Source organism: Bos mutus, chromosome 22 (genome assembly GCF_027580195.1).
Source record: "Bos mutus isolate GX-2022 chromosome 22, NWIPB_WYAK_1.1, whole genome shotgun sequence".
NCBI classification, from domain to species: Eukaryota; Metazoa; Chordata; class Mammalia; order Artiodactyla; family Bovidae; genus Bos; species Bos mutus.
Window position 1 is genome coordinate 32,845,778 of NC_091638.1, and position 21,327 is coordinate 32,867,104.

Consider the following 21,327-nt stretch of genomic DNA (forward strand, 5'->3'; position numbering starts at 1 on the left):
AGAGTGGTACCGTGTTAATTAAAGAGGAATTTCTGGCACAAACAAAGGGGTATTAATATCGAGTCTTGATGTGAATCTGACCCATGCAGTTCTCCAGGTGTTTGCTATTATTTGTTTTTACAACCGTGCATTGCAGTATTTGGGGATGTCTTTGCTGAAAAGGACCTTGAGATCCTTTGTGGCTTTTGTTCATTTCACTGTGGTTTGTTGACTGCCCACCAGTAACAGAACTTTCAGACCAAGAGAGAAAGTTCCTGGGAGAAGCATGTTTTGTAGACCCAGGAATTCAGCTCTAGGAATCAGAGGGCTCTGACTCCTCAGCCTTGCACATCCCTTGTACCTGTGTGACCAGGGGTTTGTTGCTTAGCCTTATGAAGCTTCAATTTTCTCATAAATTGATGGCAATATCTGTTAGGCAGGGTAGATTCAAGGGTAAAAAAAATAAAGTCACACTCATTTAGGGCTTGGTGTATACTATCTGTTCAATAAATGCTATTATACTATGGAACACATAGAATTGTTATTATTTAAAGCTCTAGTACCTGGAAAGCGGTTAAATTTTCAATCTCCAGACTTCTCCCCACACGAAATTATTTAGATTCTCAGGGGTACCATCAGCTGACTCTCTTTGGTCAAATGTCCCCAGGTGTCCCATTGCACAGGGATTGGGAGCTGCTGGTCTAGGACAGAGTGGCAGCTCTTGGCAGTAGATAGGTCAGGAGGTCTAAACCAGTATTTGTTGAAGTCTCTTCCACTGGGTATCCTTAAGATGTTGCATAATAAACAGTTTACCAGGGAAATACTGCCTCAAGTCGAGTTGTTTCTTGTAGGGTTTATCCCCACCTTTGATACACCAGTGCCCACTGTGAGTTTCTAAATAGGAAGAGGTCATATGCGCTGTTTCCAGATTGATTGGACCACTGGGTCTCTTTCTCAGGGAGCTTGACGATTGCTGTTACAAGAATCCCCCTCCAGGCAGGCTTCTCTCAGTACTGGCCGCGGCTCTCTCCCCTCCTGGGGAATGGGTAACAGGCAGTGCTTTCAGCATGAAGCCGGTCCCGGTTTGTGAGTTCTGTCAGTAGTGCTACCCGATCACAACTGACTGGACCAGGCGTCAGTAGCTGAGCCGATTCTATCCAGTCGGGAGGCTGTAGGATAAAGGGTAAAGAAATGACCCGGGTCCCTTCAGCAGGGCCGTTTGGATGGAAGACGTGAGGAGGATGCCAAGGTTTCTGGAACCAAGACACCAGATCTGAGCTATTGGTGCTTTTTTTGTATCAAGTACAATTATGAGCTGCTCTTCAGTTCTTCGTGAGGCCACTTGTACATTCAGGTCATGCATTGGGTGCCCTCTTCCAGCCTGAAAGAACCTAACCCACACAGCCATGCCTGACTCCAGGAGTGACTGTCCCACCCAACACCACGGTGATGGTGATGGGAGGACATGGACCCAGACATTCTTATTCCAAGTTTAATGCCACACTGCGGCCCCATCACACCATCGCCTCTCTAGCTGAGACTGATCAGCAGGACAAGCAGAGGTAAAAAATAATGGTAGTTTCCAGAAAAATCTGAGAAGTAAATGTGAAGGACGCACATGTAGAAGTCCTTAATGGTCTTAGGTAGAAATTGGAGCTGGGCAGAGGGTTAAATAATGGTGCCTGAGAAATCAGGCCAGTTTGCCATGAGGCAGCTGGATGAGGACTCAGCAAAGCGGAAATGAAGTTAAAGGTGAAGTTCCTAAGTCTCAGAAGAAAACCTTAAAGTGGATAGGCAGTAAATAAAGCCGAGGACAAGAGTGAAAGGAGGGAATTACTAGACACACATTGTACAGGTCAAAGAAAAGGCAGGAAGAGGCCAAGATAACATTGAAAAGCTTGCGGAAGAGGGAGACTGAGGAGGACGATGCAAACACTGAGGAAGCCGGTATGTCTCTTACTGCAGCAACCCCTCCAGGCCCTGAGGGCGGCAGCAAATGGGGAGAAAAGCACGAAAGCGCCAATTCACAGTGAAAGCCATTCTGCACTGATAGAAAAATGTAAATCCTCCAGAGAAATATCTTTATCTACGCATCGTTTTTCAAAACGCAGGGAATATTCAGCAACATTCTCAGGGAGAGAATTTACACAAGATGCTTTTAGAAGTGTTTATGGTTCACTTGGTGGAAACGGGCCCGGGAGTTTTTCCTCCTGCAGTTCACAAGGATGTCAATGCATCCTCTTGCCTGTGAAATTAAAAGTAAGATGTGATGGTGGCGCGTCCTTACTGCCATCACCACACCGAGACATGGAGCCCAGATGGGATTTCCATTCTGCCTGGCAGGTGTCTATGCAAATAAGCTGCTTTTCAGAAATTGCTGGGTAATACTATCATATTGACTTTGTACTAGATTATATGCTCTTGGATAGTCATACTTTTGCAATTCAAATAGCAGTCTGTTGAAAAGAGTTTTATGATGGCTGCTACTTGGTGCAGGCAATAAATCTGGGGGACCAGGAATAAAAGTAATAGGCAGAGAAAGGCGCCCATTCTTTTCCAGCTATGCTTGAGACTGGTGAGAAGGGCCAATAGCTGGGAAGCATCTTACAGTCTCCTTTTATCATTTTGCTGCTGCTTTTTTAGTTCTTTTTTCTTCTTCCTCATCTTTTTCCCCCTCTACCCCCCCCCCACCCCAAATATTAGCATTTGTAAGTCTGCTTTTGGGGGTCTTCCCTGGTGGTCCAGTGGTTAAGAATCTGCCTTGCAATGCAGGGGACGCAGGTTCGCTCCCTGCTCCGGGAGCTGAGATCCCACCTGTCATAGAGCAACTACGTCTGCGTGCCCCACAACGGTTGAGCCTGCGCAGTACAGCCCTAGCGCTGCAACTACTGAGCTTGCGCCCTGGAGCGAGGACCCACAACTGCTGAGCCTGCGCTCTGGAGCCGCAAACCACAACTACGGAGACTGCATGTTCAACTGCTTAAGAACACATGCCCTGGAGCCCGTGCTCCACCAACAGGGGAAGCCACGCCAGAAGGCCGAGCACCACAACTAAGGACTAGCCCCGCTCGCCATAACTAGAGCAAAAGCCCACACACAGCAATGAAGAGCCTGTAGCTGCAAGGACCCAGTGCAGCCCCTGCTCCCCCGCGAACGTCTGCGCTCTTGGTGAAAGTAAAGACCGCCGGTCCGGAACCCTACAGAAAGGTTTGGACTTGTTGGTTCCTAGTGACTGGCATGGTGATATGCATGGTCACCCTTGGTGGTAAGACATTGTAGCAGACTCAGTGCTGACTCTTCTGGGCTGTCCATTGGAAGTGGCCGCATAGGACCCGGGGAGAACATCTACTTCCCCTACTCAGTTCAGACTTCCTGAGATTGCCACCCCCACCCCCCAACCCCCATCCTCTGCAGGGAAATGATGTCAGGCAAGTGCAAACACATGAAGTCTTAGGACATAAAGTAGCTTTGCAGAGCCATGATGAGGAGCAGGGTGGCAGAGCAGTGGAAGGGACGGACTCTGGCCTACCATTGACTACCCCAGAGACCTAGGGCAAGCCACTGACACTCAGGGAGCCTCAGTTTTCTCATCTGTGAATGGACACTACTCAGGGGACCAACCTGAAGGTGGTTGTGAGGCTGTATTTGGTCCTTGTGTCTGCATGGCACCTCGTGGCACAAACAACTGTGAGGATAGAGGAGCCTGATCTCAATCAGGTAATCACACAGGTGAGGGTGTGTAAGGATAAACAGTGGGGCTGCCTGGAAGGGGAGGAACTTGTAACCAAGAGATGCCGTGGCCCTGGGGTGAGAGGGAAGGTTCCTCGCAGGCAAAAATAAGGTAGCACACCTGGGGTCTGGCACCCAGGGAGGATTCCTAAGCTGGGAGAGGAGCTGGGAGGTGGAAGGAGGAGGATAGGAGGCAGATGACGAGGAGGAAGAAGATGCAGACCCACAGGAAGCCTGGGTCCTCGGCCCGTGAGCACTGGAGAAACCTCCAGGAGTTGACAACTTGAGCCTGAAAGACCCTGAGGACAGTGGCCGCTGAGGTCTGCTTGATTCAGTGATGGACTGACAGTCCTGTGAGGTGGAAAAACTCCTGGAGACCAAGCAGCCCCCAGACAGAAGTTGCAGAGGCTCCAGGGCTATCAGACTTGAACTTTGCTTCCCACTGAGTGGTTTCGTCAGCATCACCTGAGAACCTCACCAACGGCAAAGGCCTGCCAGCCAGCCTGCCTTCTCCTGGCCTCAGAATTCTTAGCTACCTACATCCGAACTTCGCTTCTGCCCCTTCAGTCTGAGATTAAAGGGCAAAAGGTATGTGATCTATGCAAATACATGCACATATTAATATGTAAGCCCAAGGATCAATTATGTAAGGTGGCCAAGGGGTCGCTCTGCCAGGAGAGAGGTTCTTCTGGGGAGGTGGAGAGGGGAAATCAAATGTTGTGGTCTGTGGGTGGGTTGGAAAAGAATTTCCAGACATGAGGCGGAATGAGAGGAGACTAGAGTTTGTTAGAGTGGGAGATGGTGTTAGAGCAGTGGGCCAGCTCGTGGGAGAGCCGACCCCTTTTGTGGGCCAGTAGCCAATTTTTATAGCCTCAAGACAGAAGAAATTCCTACTGGAAGGGTGGCATTAGGTGATTGGTTAGGATGCTATAGGGTGGTAATAGCATGGATATTTTACCTAATATGGGTTCAGTGAAGTGACTGGTTTAAATCCAGAGGCTCATGGCAACAGTTGCTACGGGGCTCGCTCAGTTCTGAAGATTTTTGTCCTTTGACCTTGGTACAGGGCCCACACCAAAGCTGTGTTTATTTTATTTTTTTTAAAGAATTAAAGTGAATTGCTGTCTGTTGGAGGGAGAGGGGAACTTGAGGCAGGTGTTATCTATGATGTTATCGCTCAGGGGCACATGGTTGAGAAGGGCTCTGCCTGGACTAGGGTTTGTCTCAGTGAAGCCCCAAGCCTGCTCCTCCCCCTACTGCTTTTTAAATTGAAGTACAGTTGCTGTATAATAATGTTTTCAGGTGTACAGCATAGGGATTCACAGTTTAAAAGTTATATTCCAAAAAAGGAGTTATATTCCGTTTACAGTTGTTACAAAATATTGACTATATTCCCCATGTTGTACAGAATATCCTGGCAGCTTGTTTATTTTATACATAGTAGTTTGTGCCTCTGAATTCCCTCCCCCTAGCTTACCTCTCCCCACCTCCTTCCCCCCACTGGCAATGGCTCTTTTGGTGCCTCATATCTGTGCATCTATTTTGTTTTTGTTACATACATTAGCTTGTTCTTTACTCTAGATTTCACATTGGACAGTTAGGTGGCTTCCATGTCTTGGCTCTTCTAACTAATGCTGCTGTGAACATTGCAGTGTGTAGATCTTTTTGAATTAATGCTTTTATTTACTTTGGAGATATACTCAGGAGTGGAATTGCTGGGTCATATGGTAGTTCGAGTTTTAGTTTTATGGAAAAATCTCCATACTGTTTTGCACTGTGGCTGTATCAGTTGGCATTTGCACCAGTAATTGATGAGGGTTCCCTTTTCACCATGTTCTTGCCAACATTTGTTATTTTTGTTATTTTTAGTGACAGTCTTCGTGAGATGATAGCTCATTGTGGTTTTGATTTGCATTTCCCTGATGATTAGTGATGTGGAACATTTTCTCATGTGCTTGTTGGCCATCTGTATGTCATCTTTGGGAAAATGACTGTTCAGATCTCCTGCCCATCTTTTAATTGAGTTGTTTGTTTTTGATGTTGAGTTGTATGAGCTCTTGATAAATTTTGGACGCATGTGTGTGTGCTAAGTCGCTTCAGTCGTGTCTGACTCTTGGCGACCCCATAGGCTGTAGCCCGCCAGGCTCCTCTGTCCATGGGATTCTCCCAGAAAGAATACTGGAGTGGGTTACCATGCCCTGCTCCAGAGAATCTTCCTGACCCATGGACTGAACCCATATCTCTTACATCTCCTGCATGGGCAGGCAGGTTCTTTACCACTAACTCGTATCATTTGCAAATGATAGAGAAACTAGAGATTTGTCTCAGTGAAGATCCAAGCCTGTCTTTTATACATAGAAAAAAGTTCTTGACGTGAATGAGAAGTACCTAGTGCATTACTGCCTATGTGGCTGGTGACTTTTGTCAATATTCAGCATTTTGTCCACCTGCCCCTTAACATCACCAGGAGCTCCCGTCAAGTCTGCTCAGTGGGTCTGCAGGCCTTCAGAAGGTGCTTCTTTGGCCAGGAAGTGGCAGTCTGAACATGGGTTGGAAAAGGTTTGATGCACAATACTGGGTGCTTGGGGCTGGTGCACTGGGACGACCCAGAGGGATGGTATGGGGAGGGAGGAGGGAGGAGGGTTCAGGATGGGGAACACATGTATACCTGTGGCAGATTCATTTTGATATATGGCAAAACCAATACAATATTGTAAAGTTAAATAAAATTAAAAAAAATAAAATAAAAAGAATTTCCAAACACAGAATTGCAAAAAAGGATGAGATTATTAAGAACAAAGGGCAGAGATAATGTGGGGGCTGCAAGCACACCGGGTCGACCCCCTGACAGCCTTGGGAGAGCCAACAGTTTTCCTGGGTTAGTAGCCAATTTTTATAGCCTCGAGACAAAGAAGGTTCTTGCTGGAAGGGTAGGTGATTGATTGGGGCGCTGTAGGTTGAGTAACGGGGTGCGCATTTTTGCCTAATTTGGGATTAGGAAGCTGACTGGTATGAATCAGGGGGGCTTTTGGCAATGGTTACAATGGGGCCCCATCAGTTCTGGAGCTGACCTTGGTTGTGGGCTCTGCTTCCGTGCCCTTGGGGCAGGACTTCACAGCAGGGTTTAGATTTGGCCCACCCCAGTGATACAGGGGTGTGTGATGATACTGTAGGAGCAGAGGGTAGCTTGGGAACATGCACTGAGCCTGTGCTGAGGACAGCACCCACATGCTTTTGATCTGGTTGCCTTCTGGTGGCCTTGCTTGTCTCTGAGTTAGAGAAATTGAGTTTCTGAGTTGCATGCAGTAGCAGAAAATAGTGATGAGGTCAGAAAAAAGAGAAAAAGAGAAAAAACAAAACCCTTTCCAAGCAAGAAAGCAAAATACTATTCAGAAGGGGCTGTTTTGCTGCAATCATGTAAAATGTGGACTCATGTATGTTTTTAATTGAGAAATGTAAAACATGCCCCACCATCCTGACTGACAGGCTGACATTTCCCATGTCCTTGGTCCTCATCCCACCCTTCCCTCCACCCCTAAACCCTCATCCCCCTCTTCAGCCAGTCCCCACACCTGACCTCGCCTTCCTAGTTTGAACCACCACGGAAAGAGTGGCAGTGTTATTCATCACCTTGAAAAATGCTACATAGAGCCCAAGGGTTGTGTGTGATGGTCATGTCAGTGGGAACAATTCATTATTCCATCAACCACTTGGCATGTCAGTCAATGAAAAAATATGTGCTTTAGAACTGACAGCTCAAAATAGTCTTTTCAGCAATTGGCATGCCAAGATCTTGATAGTATAATGAATTGTTCTTTAAACCTATCATTTCATGCCATCAATTTGGCCATGTAGACTTTACCTTTTTTGGCGGGGGAGGGGGGAGGCCAGGACTGAATTATAGAAGTTATCTAAAATAACAAGCTAAATAACTTTGTAACCTGGGAAGGAAAGATTGGAGTTTTGAGAAGTAGAATTAGAAAGAATGTTCCTTGGGGAAGATAGGTAAACACAATTACTACTAATAAACGTGTAAGAAAAGTTCCCTGAGGTTCTATGAGTCTTGGGCATGAAAAAATAGTTCATTCTCATTGACCGCTGAAATTTTATCCTCGTTTTCCATAGTAAGGAACCGAGAAACTGAGATTATTTATTATTCTGTGTGCAGCTTGATATATGTCTGCTGAGCAGTGTATTTAGTTCCTGCTTATTTAGGCGATGTGACTGTCTTGGATTGAATTTTGAGTTCCGTTGGAAGGTCAGTTTTTCCCAGTTAATCTCCATACATAGATTTCTTTTCCCACACTTGATGTATGATTTTTCTTATACTCCTGGGGCTAATTAATTCCATTCCCATTCGCAAGTCTGAGCTCTTCAAAGATCCACACCCATCTCGTCCTCTGAGTATTTTGAAACCAGGACTGAGAACTTGCACAGCTTGCTGGCTTTTTGGAGAATGTTTAGGACCTTGGCATGTATTTTGGGTGACTTCTGAACGTGGCACACAGCATGTCGAGGTTTCAGCTGGTCAAATTGCTTTCATCCTAAAATGTCAGCTTTATTTCTAGGAGCAGCAGCTGCCACAGACCTTTTTTTTCCCCCCTCAGATATCTCCACTGAATTGCTTGGTGTGTCAATGGTTATTTTCCGTCCTGTTAAATAATGCCAGTTGCTCCAGTGATGGTCATTTTAATACCGTCACAAAATAACAAGCAGTGTCAATTTGTTTTCAAGATTGAGTCTTAATTGTTCACCATTGTTTGAAAATAGAGAACAGCCTCATTAATCCACTGCTGAATATTAAGCATTTCATTAAAATATTGCCTGGAAAGGAGAGTTACTTCAAATCCCCTTCACGTGTCCTTCACGGCCAGCAAAATGATCTATTCTGCATTTTTAACTCTCAACCCAGAGAAAAATTGGGGCATCTGTGACCTTTTAATTTGTGCTTCAAAGAAAACATTTCTTAACATTATGTAATAAATCAATCATTACTTGCTTAATAATCCTAATGCATGTCTTTGAAGTCAGCAACCCACAAGAGAGGCTGGGATTTTTAAAAATTGACAACTCTCTGGTCATTTGATGTAAACCGTGTTTTATTGATCAGCTGTTATCAACTTCATGTAAAAAGCATGTGATCATGAGGGACAATGAAAAATGAAGACTATTTTATTTATGTGTATGTGTATATGTATACGCATATTTATAGTCTCTAAGTACATAGGAAATATAATTTGAAATTATACTAACTCCCTTTAAACCTTTCTTATCTTATCTTTGTACAAGTGCATCCTAACATAAACATGATCTGTATGTTTCTTGGTTTCTATAATATTGAAATGAAAGTTTTTGCAACCATATTTTCTATGTATTCTAGAAAGCAGTTGTTTAAAATGCAAATTTACCCACGTTCCTTCAATCCTCTTTAGTCTATTTGCCTTGATTTCCCTTGTTATCTAAAGAATTTTTCAGTTCAGGCATTCCTATACTTAGAAATCATGTCCTTGTTACTTGTTATTAATGCTCTGTTTATCATACCAAAAAAGGAAACCCAATCTTGGATTTTTGTTTCATTTTGTAGATGAGCTTCAGATAACGCAGTTGTAGACCTGCCGCTTCTTTAATGACTAACTGCTGAATTATAGGTTTTCTGATTTGAAGTGTATTTAGAAAAAGCAACAAAATGCAATTAATCTGATAGTAATAGGAACAGAAGTTAATATTGGCCTGAAGCTAGACTGCTCATTGTAAACATCTAGCCTGCATAATTGACAGTCACAGAGGCTCACTTCTGGCTCCTAAAAACGGTCCTCTCATTACTGCCTGCACAGCCCAGCTTGACCCCATTCTTCTGCAGAGTTCTGCCCAGACATTCCCAAGCTCCTGCGTTGGTCACTGACACAACAGCAGCTGTGCCTCTCTCTGAGCTTTCATGGCTCTCTCATTGCTCTGGCCTGGTGAGCCCCTGAAGGAGAGTGGCAGAGGGCACACCTGGGTTCATGACCTTAACTCAAGGCTCCCAGCTTTGAACTTGGGTAAGACTTTGACCCCAGGGACCACCCTTGAGGCATGCTTACCTGGAGAGGTGGCTGTAAGGATGAGCAGATATTGTCTACTTATTATAGGAGCTCCAAAGAGCTCTGACACCCGCCACGGGGAGGGAAGATGCCCTGCAGTGTTCACTGGTTTTTTTGGATGGGGCGGCACTTCCCACCCACAGCTCCCAGCCTTGAGTTGGGATGTTGTTACCAGTCACAGGGTACCTCTTCCCTGTTCTCTCTGCTCCTTTCCACATTACCTTTTCCATCATTTCTATTCAATAATTAATACTGCAAGGCTTTTCTTTATTGAAACAGTGCTCCCAAAGGTTTTTTAATCTTCTTTTATCTGAACTCTTGAAAGATGTTTAGACAGAATGTTTTTTTTAAAATGTATTAACTGCTATTTTTGTTTCTTTTTTGTTTCTTATAAGGTTACTAAGATTGATTGCAGAAATCTGTGATATACAGATAGGGAAAAGTCACTTAAAGGAAACCATAGTATTTATCAATCCAGACCTAGGCTGTGCACATACCACCAAGGGGCACACACAATTCAGACACAGACACAAATTGTACACACACAGGTTTGCAGATAAAACTTTATTTGTGCTAAGCTACAAATATATACATATTCATGGTATGTATATTTTTGGATAACTTATTATTTGCTAACAATAGGAGTTAAAGGCCACCTCCTCAGTACCATAAAAATATTTACATCACCATTTTTAATGTCTGAAGGTAATTTCATTAAGCCAATCTCATGTCATTGAGCATGAGGTTTCTTTCTAGTAGCTTTCTAGCTACTGAATATTATCAAAGAAAAAAATTGCTGTGCCTTGAATATCCTTACACATACATCTTTATACATATATCCAACTGTTTTCGTAGGATAATTTCCAAGATATAGCACTGCTTAATGTCAGGACATGCACATTTTTAGAGATTTCATTTAGGTTGCCATTTCCTCCTCCCAGGGATCTTGCTGACCCAGGAATTGAACCAGAGTTTCCTGTGCCTCCTGCATTGGCAGGCAGGTTCTTGTACTACTGAGCCACCTGGGAAGCCCCCAGAGATTTGATTACATTCTGATAAATTTTCATCCAGAAATGTGGCATTTTTCATAGACCCCTCAGCAGATATTTGAGTATGCCACTAGCCTACATATTCCCAACACTGGATATTATAAGTTGGCAGAAGGGTCTGTAGGTGGAGTTGCAGAAGAGCTTTTACAGGAAAATACTGAAAGAAGAAAACATATTGTATCAATCTGTGTTTAATATATTGAGACAATTCTGGGCACTGTGGTTAGGAAGATGAGTTGCAGTCCTGAGGCTGTGAGAAGGATCATGGCTGCATAGACAGTTTCTCCAGCTCTGGAGAGCTGGACCACACACCAGGAACTATTCTTTTGATTGAATAGGCCCAACAAGGAGCAGTGACGAACATTATTTAGACAGCCCAAGAGGCTGTCACTTCTCAAACTAGGTTAACTTAAAAAAAACAGGCTACACAGGTTAATTAAAAGATAACACTGTGCAGTTGGACATAGCACCTGGGTAATTGTTTCTTCCACTGAGACAAGTATGTAATGAATATTACAGAGGTCTAGGGGAAAAAAAATAAACTTGTGTGACAAAGATGAGACTCTCTACCTAAAGCTCGAGTGCTTTCCCTGTATCCCCATATTAGGTATTTATAAGCCTGGATGCATAATGGAGCAGTTTTAAATGACCTACAAATGCTGAATAGCTATCCTGGTCAGTAGGTTTGGGTTGTGTTTAATTGTATGAAATAGATGACAATTACAAAACCCTTTTTATTTGATAAGTTTCAAATACACACAGAAGTAGAGTTGAGCGATGAACGCCCACATACTCGTGACCCACTTACAGTGATCATCAATTCATGGGCACTCTTGTATCATGTACACCCTACCTCCTTTGGCACTGAATTATTTTGAAGTAAATTGTGACATCATATCATTTTAGTCGTAAATATTTCAGCGTATAAAAAGGTGATCTGGGTGATGGGTCCTAATTAATTAAGTTTTCCGAGTTAGCATTATGAGAATATCTTTTTAAAATACTGATTAATTGTACCGCCTCCACAAAATGACTTCTCTGAACCTCAGATTCCTGTTCTGTAAAAGGGATACCAGTAATACTCAGATATGGTGGTGGTATTGTGGGGATCATGGAAGATACTCAAGATAACATAACATCAAAGTAATGGAAAACTGTTAACTCATCATGATTGCCATTGTCATCACTGGAATTCAGATTTTATAGGTGGGTGACATATGGGAGCTTTGAAAAGCTGAGTGATGTAAGAGGCTGCTAGGAAAGGAGATGGTGGAAAATGTGGCAAGTATATCAGAAAAAAGTAAGGAAACCAGGAGATATATGAAGGAGATAAGCAGGAGGAGCCAGTAGCCCAGGCATGTGGGACAGTGAGGGTATGGGTCTTCTGACCTCTGTGGCCACAGGTTCCGTTTCTTGGAACCAGGATACAAACTTGGAAAAGTGAAATGTCAGTGGAAGTTGAGGAGGAGACAGAGAACTTGGGGTTTTAAAATGTTAAATTCTATTAAAGGTCATACCATATTATTAATAATAAATACTATTACAGTGTAGAAGTTGAGCTATACATATGGAAATAATTTTTTTAAGCCTTGCATAACGGGTCCCTACTTTCCAGAAATGATTGATATTGCAAATTTCTAAGTGAACAATGCATGCAAATCATCTCATGGAATTTATGTTGGGGGGATTTGATTGACTCTCTAGCAGTGGAAGATGCCCTGGAGGAGGGCATGGCAACCCACTCCAGTACTCTTGCCTGGAGAATTCCAGGCACAGGGGAGCCTGACTGGCTACAGTCCATAGGGTCGCAAAGAGTAGGACACGACTAAGCAACTAACACACATTTTCGCTAGCGATGGCTGTCTTATCAAATGAAGATGGTGGAATGATTCCCCAGATAATTTTGAAATTTTGGATCAAAGGTGACTGTCTCCATTCTTTTATTCCTTGAACATTTATTTTTTTGACTAATACGGATCACAATCTAATTTCTTCATCTGAAAAATAGCATACAGGATAATTTCACAATACGGTATCTCCAGATGATAGAATTTTTAAATGTATATTTGTAAGTTATTTTAATTGTTATGCTTTAGAAATGAATCCAGGCAAACTTTGACAACCCTTGCTTTTTTTTCAGAACTTACCTATCCTGTCTCTCATTCTCAAAGAACTGAATAGCCACAGAGATACATTGATGAATGAACCCCAATAAAGGAGTTAATGGCCGATATGGTGTTAACTGGGGCTACTCCTCTTAGAGACTTAGAGACTGTGCAATTGACAGTCTCCAGATGCCTTGACTGGAAGGAAGGGATAATGGAACCCTTTGTGGTTGCAGTGCCAGTGAGAGAAATATTTGGGGGCAGGATGACATTTGGTGTCTTCACATTGAATCACACAAGAGTAAAATTTGTAAATCACGTTAAAGAGTTTGGATTTTATCCTTAACCAGATGCCTCCCAATGAAAATGGAAAATGACATAATAGTAGTTGGATTTTAGAAAGGTCAGTCTGGGTTGTTCAGAAGCAGGCAGTGGGGGGCAGGGGAGGGGGGAAGTGGGGAGAGGGCAGGGAAAGTAGGAGAGAAGTATAGCTAGGATACTGCTTATACTGGCAGTGAGGGTGGAGGAAAGCGAGCATGAACTGGGAGAGTGGCAGTGAGGGTGGAGGCTACTGGGCTCTTAGTAAGTGTGAGAATCCGTAGACCTTGATTGTCAACTGAACGAAGAAAATGTGGGTGAAGAGGTCAAGGATGATACTCAGATTTGGAAAACAGGGTAGATGAGTGTATCCCCTTGCTGCATCAGCTCTGGCAGGGAGAGAGGCAGGTTTTGGAGTAAAGGTGTGAGTTTCATTTTGGATGTGTGAAGTTTGAGGTGCCTGTGAGCTGGAGGTACCCTGTGGGTATTAGGATTTTGGTTTCTGGCAGGACAGATGCCTCTGGGGCAGACATAGTGGTTGAAGCCTTGGGAATGGATAGGATCAAATGGACAGCAGTCAGTCACAGAGAATACAGATACACAGATGCTGAGCCTGGCTTGTGTCAGCCCCCTCCGGGTGGTGAGTAAAGCAGCTGTGGATCCTCCGTCCCCAGCCAATAGCTGAATTATTACACAGTGAGCCCTGGGAGCCCATTGAGTGCCACGTGGAGTGGAATCACTTAGCCACGCTCCCCCCACCTCAGTCCTGTCCCACTAAATTTAAGGTGCTATGTGATGTTTGGGAGAAGGCAATGGCACCCCACTCCAGTACTCTTGCCTGGAGAATCCCATGGATGGAGGAGCCCGGTAGGCTGCAGTCCATGGGGTTGCTAAGAGTCAGACTGAGCGACTTCACTTTCACTTTTCACTTACATGCATTGGAGAAGGAAATGGCAACCCACTCCAGTGTTCTTGCCTGGAGAACCCCAGGGACGGGGGAGCCTGGTGGGCTGCCGTCTATGGGGTTGCACACAGTCGGACACGACTGAAGCGAATTAGCAGTAGCATTAAGCCACCGTGTGTTGGGGTTGTTTATTTGGCATTAGAAAACTAGAAGAGTTGTCTGTGCCACACTCCCTTGTAATCCAACTTTGAAACATGATATGCTCAACTGAGTGTTCTCTTAAGCCAAAGGGACCTACACACTGGATGAAAACCTGTGTTTTCATCTGTGTATGAAGGATGATAATACCTGCCATCCCTTCTTTTCAGAATTATTTTATGGCCCAAGTAAGATAATATATTTGAATACACTTCATACATTATAAAGCCCTCTACAAATATAGATGAATTTAAATAGAATTGGAAAGCACTCTATCAATATAGCTGATTTTTATTATGGAAAGAAAGTTTTAAACTGATATCACAAATGTTAAAAACAGTATTAAATATTCAATGCTACTGACTGTACTTATAATTTGAAGTTACATAAGGATCATCAGAATGACTTTGACTTTTCCATAAATTGATCTAGAAGCTTTTTATCTAGTTCTCTTTGTCTCTTTAGTATTTTGGTTCTTTGTCAAAGGATGGGAGTTGATTTTCAGCTCTTCTTTCATCTAGTGTTGGTCTAAAAGGCCTTATTTACTTAAGGAAATTGAGCAGATCCATCTTGGTGGAGAACAGGGAATAGGATTGGATCCAAATTGATACCCAGGAGTAAGAGGCTTCCTTGGATGGCTTGCTACTAGCTACTGCCAACTTGCTTTTAAACTTTGTCACGTTACCTCTTCAGTAAATTGAATTACCGAATTATCATCAGTTGCTCAGCAATCTGGTGATCTGGTACCAGTTTTATTCAGGGTAATTGAAACTATTTGTGTAATTTAAATTAACACCCATCTTGAAAATTTTCCATCACGATGACTTTGAGAAAGAGGGTGGACAGAGGGTTCTAATTGAATTGTGATCCTTAATAGATACAGAGGGAAGAATGCTTTCCCAGGTTTATTTTTAGTTCTTTGACACATGCCTGTAATAGCCAATTCAAAGTAAAAGCAAAAAAAAGTCAGATGTGAGGTGGGATCATCTGGGTCATTCCTGTAGACTACAGTGTCTTAATATTGGCACTACTGACCATCTGGGGCTGGATAATTATTTCCAGGATCGGGGGGGGGGGGGAGGGGAAGCTATGTTGTTTCTTGTAGGATGTTCAACAGCATCCCTGGCCACTGCCCATTTTGATGCTTTAGTCATTTCAACCCTCAACTCAGTCGTGAAAACCAAGAATGTATACAGATATTGCCAAAGTCTCCTAGGGGTCCAGTTACACCCCTTTATTTGAGAGCCATTGCTGTAGAGGATAGAGTGTGTTTCTGCTAGTAAGAAGCAAAAATATTTTGCCCCAAACTCTTCTCTACCACTCATCCCATCTCCCTAGCCCCAGCCCACAGCTTTGTGCATCACATACATTTCTTGTTGAATCAGCTCATCTCCAGGGGTGCTTTCCCTGGGCAGTGATCTCATGTTTATCTCCTTGATGTTTGACAGTGGACTGCTCTTCATCAGACCCACTTGGAGACTGACATCCACATTTGAAGGTGCTTTTTTTTTTAAAGAAGTCCTTTAAAAGGTCATAAAACACTTGGCATTAGTTTCTTAGAGTGTGTGATGAATATTTCAATAGTTAAAAATGTAGTCAGGCAGCAAGGAGATGATTTAATGTTGTAAATAAATCTCTTTGTGGGATTTAATGTGCAAAAATGGACAGCAATGGCTTTAAAAAATCATTCCCCAAATGATGGGATCTATACAGTGGTGCTCTCTGTATGTTGAATCCATATCTGGAGACAGTGTTCATTGTATCTTTCTTAGATATTGGAGGAAGACACTAAGATTACTTTCTCTCTTGGGACCTCTATATCTTTTTCTCAAAAGGAGAAGCCTATAAGGTCAACTTTCTGGGAAACAGTACTGATATCAGATCCTTGCAGAATGTACTGTCCATTGCACTAATTGAATTCCAATAGGTAATAGTCACAAATGATAACATAGAAGTAGTGATAATGATCAAAGAGTTGTGTATGTGTTAATATTCTAATAACCCTGTGAGTTGATTGTGGAGAATCAACTATGGTCCTCTTGGCCACATTTGTAATGAGAACTAAGAACATTATTTCTATTTTTTTAAGTGACTGAAACAAACAAAATCAAAGGATGAAGAATATTTCTTGACTCCTTAAAATTATGAAATTCATATTTCAGGGTCCATGAATAAAGTTTTATTGAGATGTAGCCATGCCCACTCATTTACATATTGTCTGGGGCTGCTTTGACAGAGCTGAGCAATTGCGACAGAGACCACACCGCCCACAAAGCCTGAAGGACTTAGTATCCAGCCCTGGATGGATAAAGCTGGCTGACCCTTGATGTAATTATGGCTTACTGCCCTCATTTTATAGAGGTGGAGGTAAAAGTACAGAAAATAAGTCATTTGTTTAAAGTCATGTGTCAATAATGTGACAGAGCCAGAAATCTGAAGTTAAATACTCTGGTACCATGTGTGGTGACAGTAAAATTTGCCAGGACAGAACTCCTCTTTTTTTTTTTTCCTTTCTTTTTTAAATATTTATTTTATATTGGACTATAGTTGATTTACAATGTTGTATAGTTTCAGGTATACAGCGAAGTGATTCAGGTATACATATATCTATTCTTTTTCAAATTCTTTTCCCATTTAGGATATTACAGAATACTGAGCAGAGTTCCTGTGCTATACAGTCGGTCCTTATTGATTATCTATTTTAAATATAACAGAGTGTATATGAGCTTCTCTGGTGGCTCAGACAGTAAAGAATCTGCCTGCAGTACAGGAAACCTGGGTTCGATCCCTGGGTTGGGAAGACCCCCTGGAGGAGGGCATGGCAACCCACTCCAACATTCTTGCCTGGAGAATCCCCATGGACAGAAGAGTCTGGTGGGCTGTAGTCCATGGGGTCACAAAGAGTTGGACCTGACTGAAGCGACTTGGCACACACAAAGTGCATACGTCAATCCCCAATCCCTCCCCCCACCAACCTTTCCCCTTTGGTAACCCAGAACTCATCATTTTAAACAAACTAGAAGAAACAACTTCCCATAATTCAGCTCTTTCTTATTATACTTTGCAGTCCATTCATACTTGATTTTTGTATGTAGGTCCCCAAGCAGCAATTCCTGAATGAAGTGAAGAACGTTTTGTACTCCTTAGGCTGTACTTGTACAATATTCTCTTCAGCCTTTCTAAGAACGGGTGTTTGTACATTTCCTTTCATGCAGCAGGATTCCTGCCATACAAGGAAGCACCCCTGAAGGGCAGAGTCCTGAGGTCTGGAAATCTAGGTGGGTAACTGATTTTCTGTTACACAGAAACTCTTGTGGAGGGAGGAAATGTCAAGGGCAGAAGGACGGTTTCTAGGTCTGCGGTAATTGAAGTTTAAATATCTATGTAGAATAGTTAGGAACTTAAAAAAAAAAAAAAAAGAATCTCATCTGTCTGGCCCAGAATTGGCCTTGCTTCATTCAATTTCTCCATTTCAAAAGATGAAAGGCTGCATCGTCTGCCAGGATTTAGCTTCCAGTCCCAGGGCATCATTGTGTTTCTAATCTGATGTTTGGGCCATGACGCCATCCCCTCTGCTTGCCGGTCAAGATCCGTTCCTTTTTTTTTTTTTTTTTTTGTTAGATTGTTAAAAGGCCCTAGACATGGATCAATTTCAGACAGCTTTTGGCTCTATAGGGAACCAGCTCACGGGTCTTTGGTTTTATTTTATTCCTTTCAGATTTTAGAGCAAAGTTCATTCGTAGTAGCAGAGGGCTATAATCATTCTCATTTTAAAAATACAGCCACACACTCACAAATTAAGAGTGGGGGATGTTCTAGATCTTGACTGAAGTGATGGTTCTGTGACTGAATATACTTATCAAAGTTCATCCAAATGTATACTAAAGATCTGAGCGTCTTAACTTCAACTAAAAGGGCATTAGGGGTTCCCTGATGGCTCAGATGGTAAAAGAACCTGCCTACAATGCAGGAGACCCCGGTTTGATCCCAGGGTGGGAAAGATTATCTGGAGTAGTAAATGGCAACCCACTCCAGTATTCTTGCCTGGAGAATTCCATGGGCAGAGGAGCCTAGAGGGCTACACAGTCCTTGGGGTTGCAAAGAGTAGGATACAACTGAGCGACTAACACTTTGAAAAGGGCATTAGAGGGAAAATATAATAAGGAAATCAGGTTTTTTTTTTTTTTTTTAAAGTGAGAATAGTTAATTAGAGCACCTGTGTGAGGCTGGGTAAACCCAGAATTACTCTTTAGTAATCACTTCTAATTCTTCAGATTTCTTGAATCCCAGATCAAGGTATGTCCTTGTGGGAGGCTTAAATTCATTCCCTCTAATTTGTGTTCTGCATTCCTTTGAAGGTAGTCATTCTAAGGCTACATAAGGATAACTAATATTTATCCCTATAAATAGTCAGTGTCAGAAAGGTAATCTTTATTTTTGAATCTCTTTATTATGCCACATTGGATTTACAATTAAATAAAGATACAAAATCTACCTGGGATGAAGGGCGGGTAAGTGTATTTAGTGCTTATTTCCTCAAGCTTGTGAGAAAAGTGAAGTGTAAAGATAAGAAATATGACTTTAAAATAAAAAGTCTTTGGGTGGAATCATTTATCATGCCTCCGATACAGATATCCAGCCTTAGATATAAATATTTCAGGATCAAGATGCTTTCATCTCTCTCTGCCTTGCAAGAAGGGAAGATTGGAAACAATCTTCTTTAAAGTAAGCAGCTTTAATGATTGTTTCTAAATCAACTGAACTGTGTTGGAAAAAAAAAAAAAAGAAGCTGTACGAATCCTATAATCCCTAGTTTAGTTGTAATGAAATTGTCCAGGCTAAGAAGGGAACAGATGGATTCTGATTAATTTCTACTAAAACCAGCAAGTATCAGCCTCAATATTCTTTATAAACTTATCAGGGTAAATGTTATATAGTCATAAGAGGATGGAGGAAAAAGAGATATATAAATGAACTTATAACTGGGTTATGAATAGTTAAGGGGGATATGCTTAAAAACACTATCTTTAGCAACATATCAAAGTGGAGATTCATTGAATCAGGGTTTTCAGAGACCTTTTCAGATTTAATTCCTTAAAAAATAGTTTTGTTGTTGTTGTTTGTTTTTCCCAAGAGAGGATTCATGGCTCTGAGTATCCAGCAAAGTGGCCCATTGCATATTATGGGCTTAACAGTAAGAAGAATGCAAAACAGGATTCAGAGAGCAGAGAAGTTGTGCCTCAGATTCGCCATTCATGATTCCAGGATGATAATTGAAAACAAAGATGAACTTTACCAAGACATAATTTGGAATGAACTTAGATAGTTCGGTTGCCACAGTTCATTAGTTTTATGGTTGATATTTAGGATACTGAGGGGTAGAATCTTAGCTTCCCCTGTCCTTTTTGGGACCTCCTCACTCCTCCAGTCTGTCAAAGGGGATACAGAGAGATCCAGAGGCTTAAGCTTTAAGTCTGGCATCCACTTGAAACTAGAACTGAAAATTAAAAAAAGGCAAAGCGAATCTGACGGGGCATTGGTCCCACATTCCCATAAAGTATGAAGTATTTACCTCCAGCAGAAAAATCAATCACTTGGTCTTAGATTTAAAAATCCTTCTGCTGTCTAGCTTTGTCTCCTACCTGGCATCATTTTACATTGTCCACTTCTCTCCCTGCTGGGCTGTGAGGTGGCCATAGGCTGTGAGGCTTCTAAGGAAGTAGAATCCTAACTATAACTTTCAACATTATCAATACCTAACTAATGACCGATGATCAACAAAAGACAATACATATCATCCCCCAAACTTGGAGTTCTCATTTAAAGACAACACAAAACCAGCTCTAACTTTGCTCTGTAGTATTAGGAGCAGAATGGGATCTTTCTGAGAACATACAGAAAAAAAATCTCTCCTTCACAGCTACTGAGTGATATATTTACATACAGAAACATGAGGTTTGTTAATAAAGTCTCTGGTGGTTTTGTCATCGGCTGCTGGGATGTGGTGAGTAGTAAATGAATTTGGAATTAATTCAACACTAGATACTCCATTTCTTTCTGTTATTATCTTGTCATCATAGCTGTGACTTGGAAATAGGATCTGCTTAGGGACAAAGACACTGGTTTACTGTAATAAAAGCAGGCTGTTTGGGAAATTTGACCCTAGAATCGTGATTTTAACTTGATAGTAGCCTGTCTACCTGGGAGCTTCTGTCCATCTTCTGCCTGCTAGGTCTGTAGGTAGAAGAGACTCCGCCTTCAGAGTCCTGGCAGAAAATGACAGTGACCAACTTCCCAGTGAAATACGGCAAGCTCCACGCATGGGGCCTATGAAAATGGAGCCCATGAAAATGCTTTAATTTCTTTTAAAACCAAGAGGGAAAAAGTGGCTATAATCCAGCCAGATTATATTCATCTTTATATCAGTGCTGTCATAAACTAAAAAAATAACTGTAATAGTAATTGTAATAGTTTTTTTATGGAGGAAGGATTCACAAAGGTGGAAATGCCAGGGGCCCATAAATGTCATCGTGTGGACCTGGAAACTGATGACTCGCAAAGATTTTTCACTGAAGAGAACAAGATGAAGGGGGCTGCTTGCAAAGGTGTGGTTCGGATCAAGAAACTGGCCAGCGGGAGTGGAGCATTCAAGAACTAGTAACCTTGAGTTATTAGTAGCCATGAAAACCATCAAGGACAAGTAACCATCATCACCCTTGGGCCTGAATTGACACATTGCTAGGTGGTGACTATTGGCCAAACCCAGCTAGAAGCCATAGGAAAAAGTAACCCAGAGGTCATTCCACATAGGTCAGCATCATTGGACACAGAGCAGGACAGGAAGAGCAGAAAATAGACCAGAGCTGGGGAGCTGGGGTTGTCAACCAAGAAGAACCAATACTAGGACTCGTATTCCAACCACTTTCTGTCTCAAGAATTTTTAAGTGGGTGTAACCTCTGCCTTT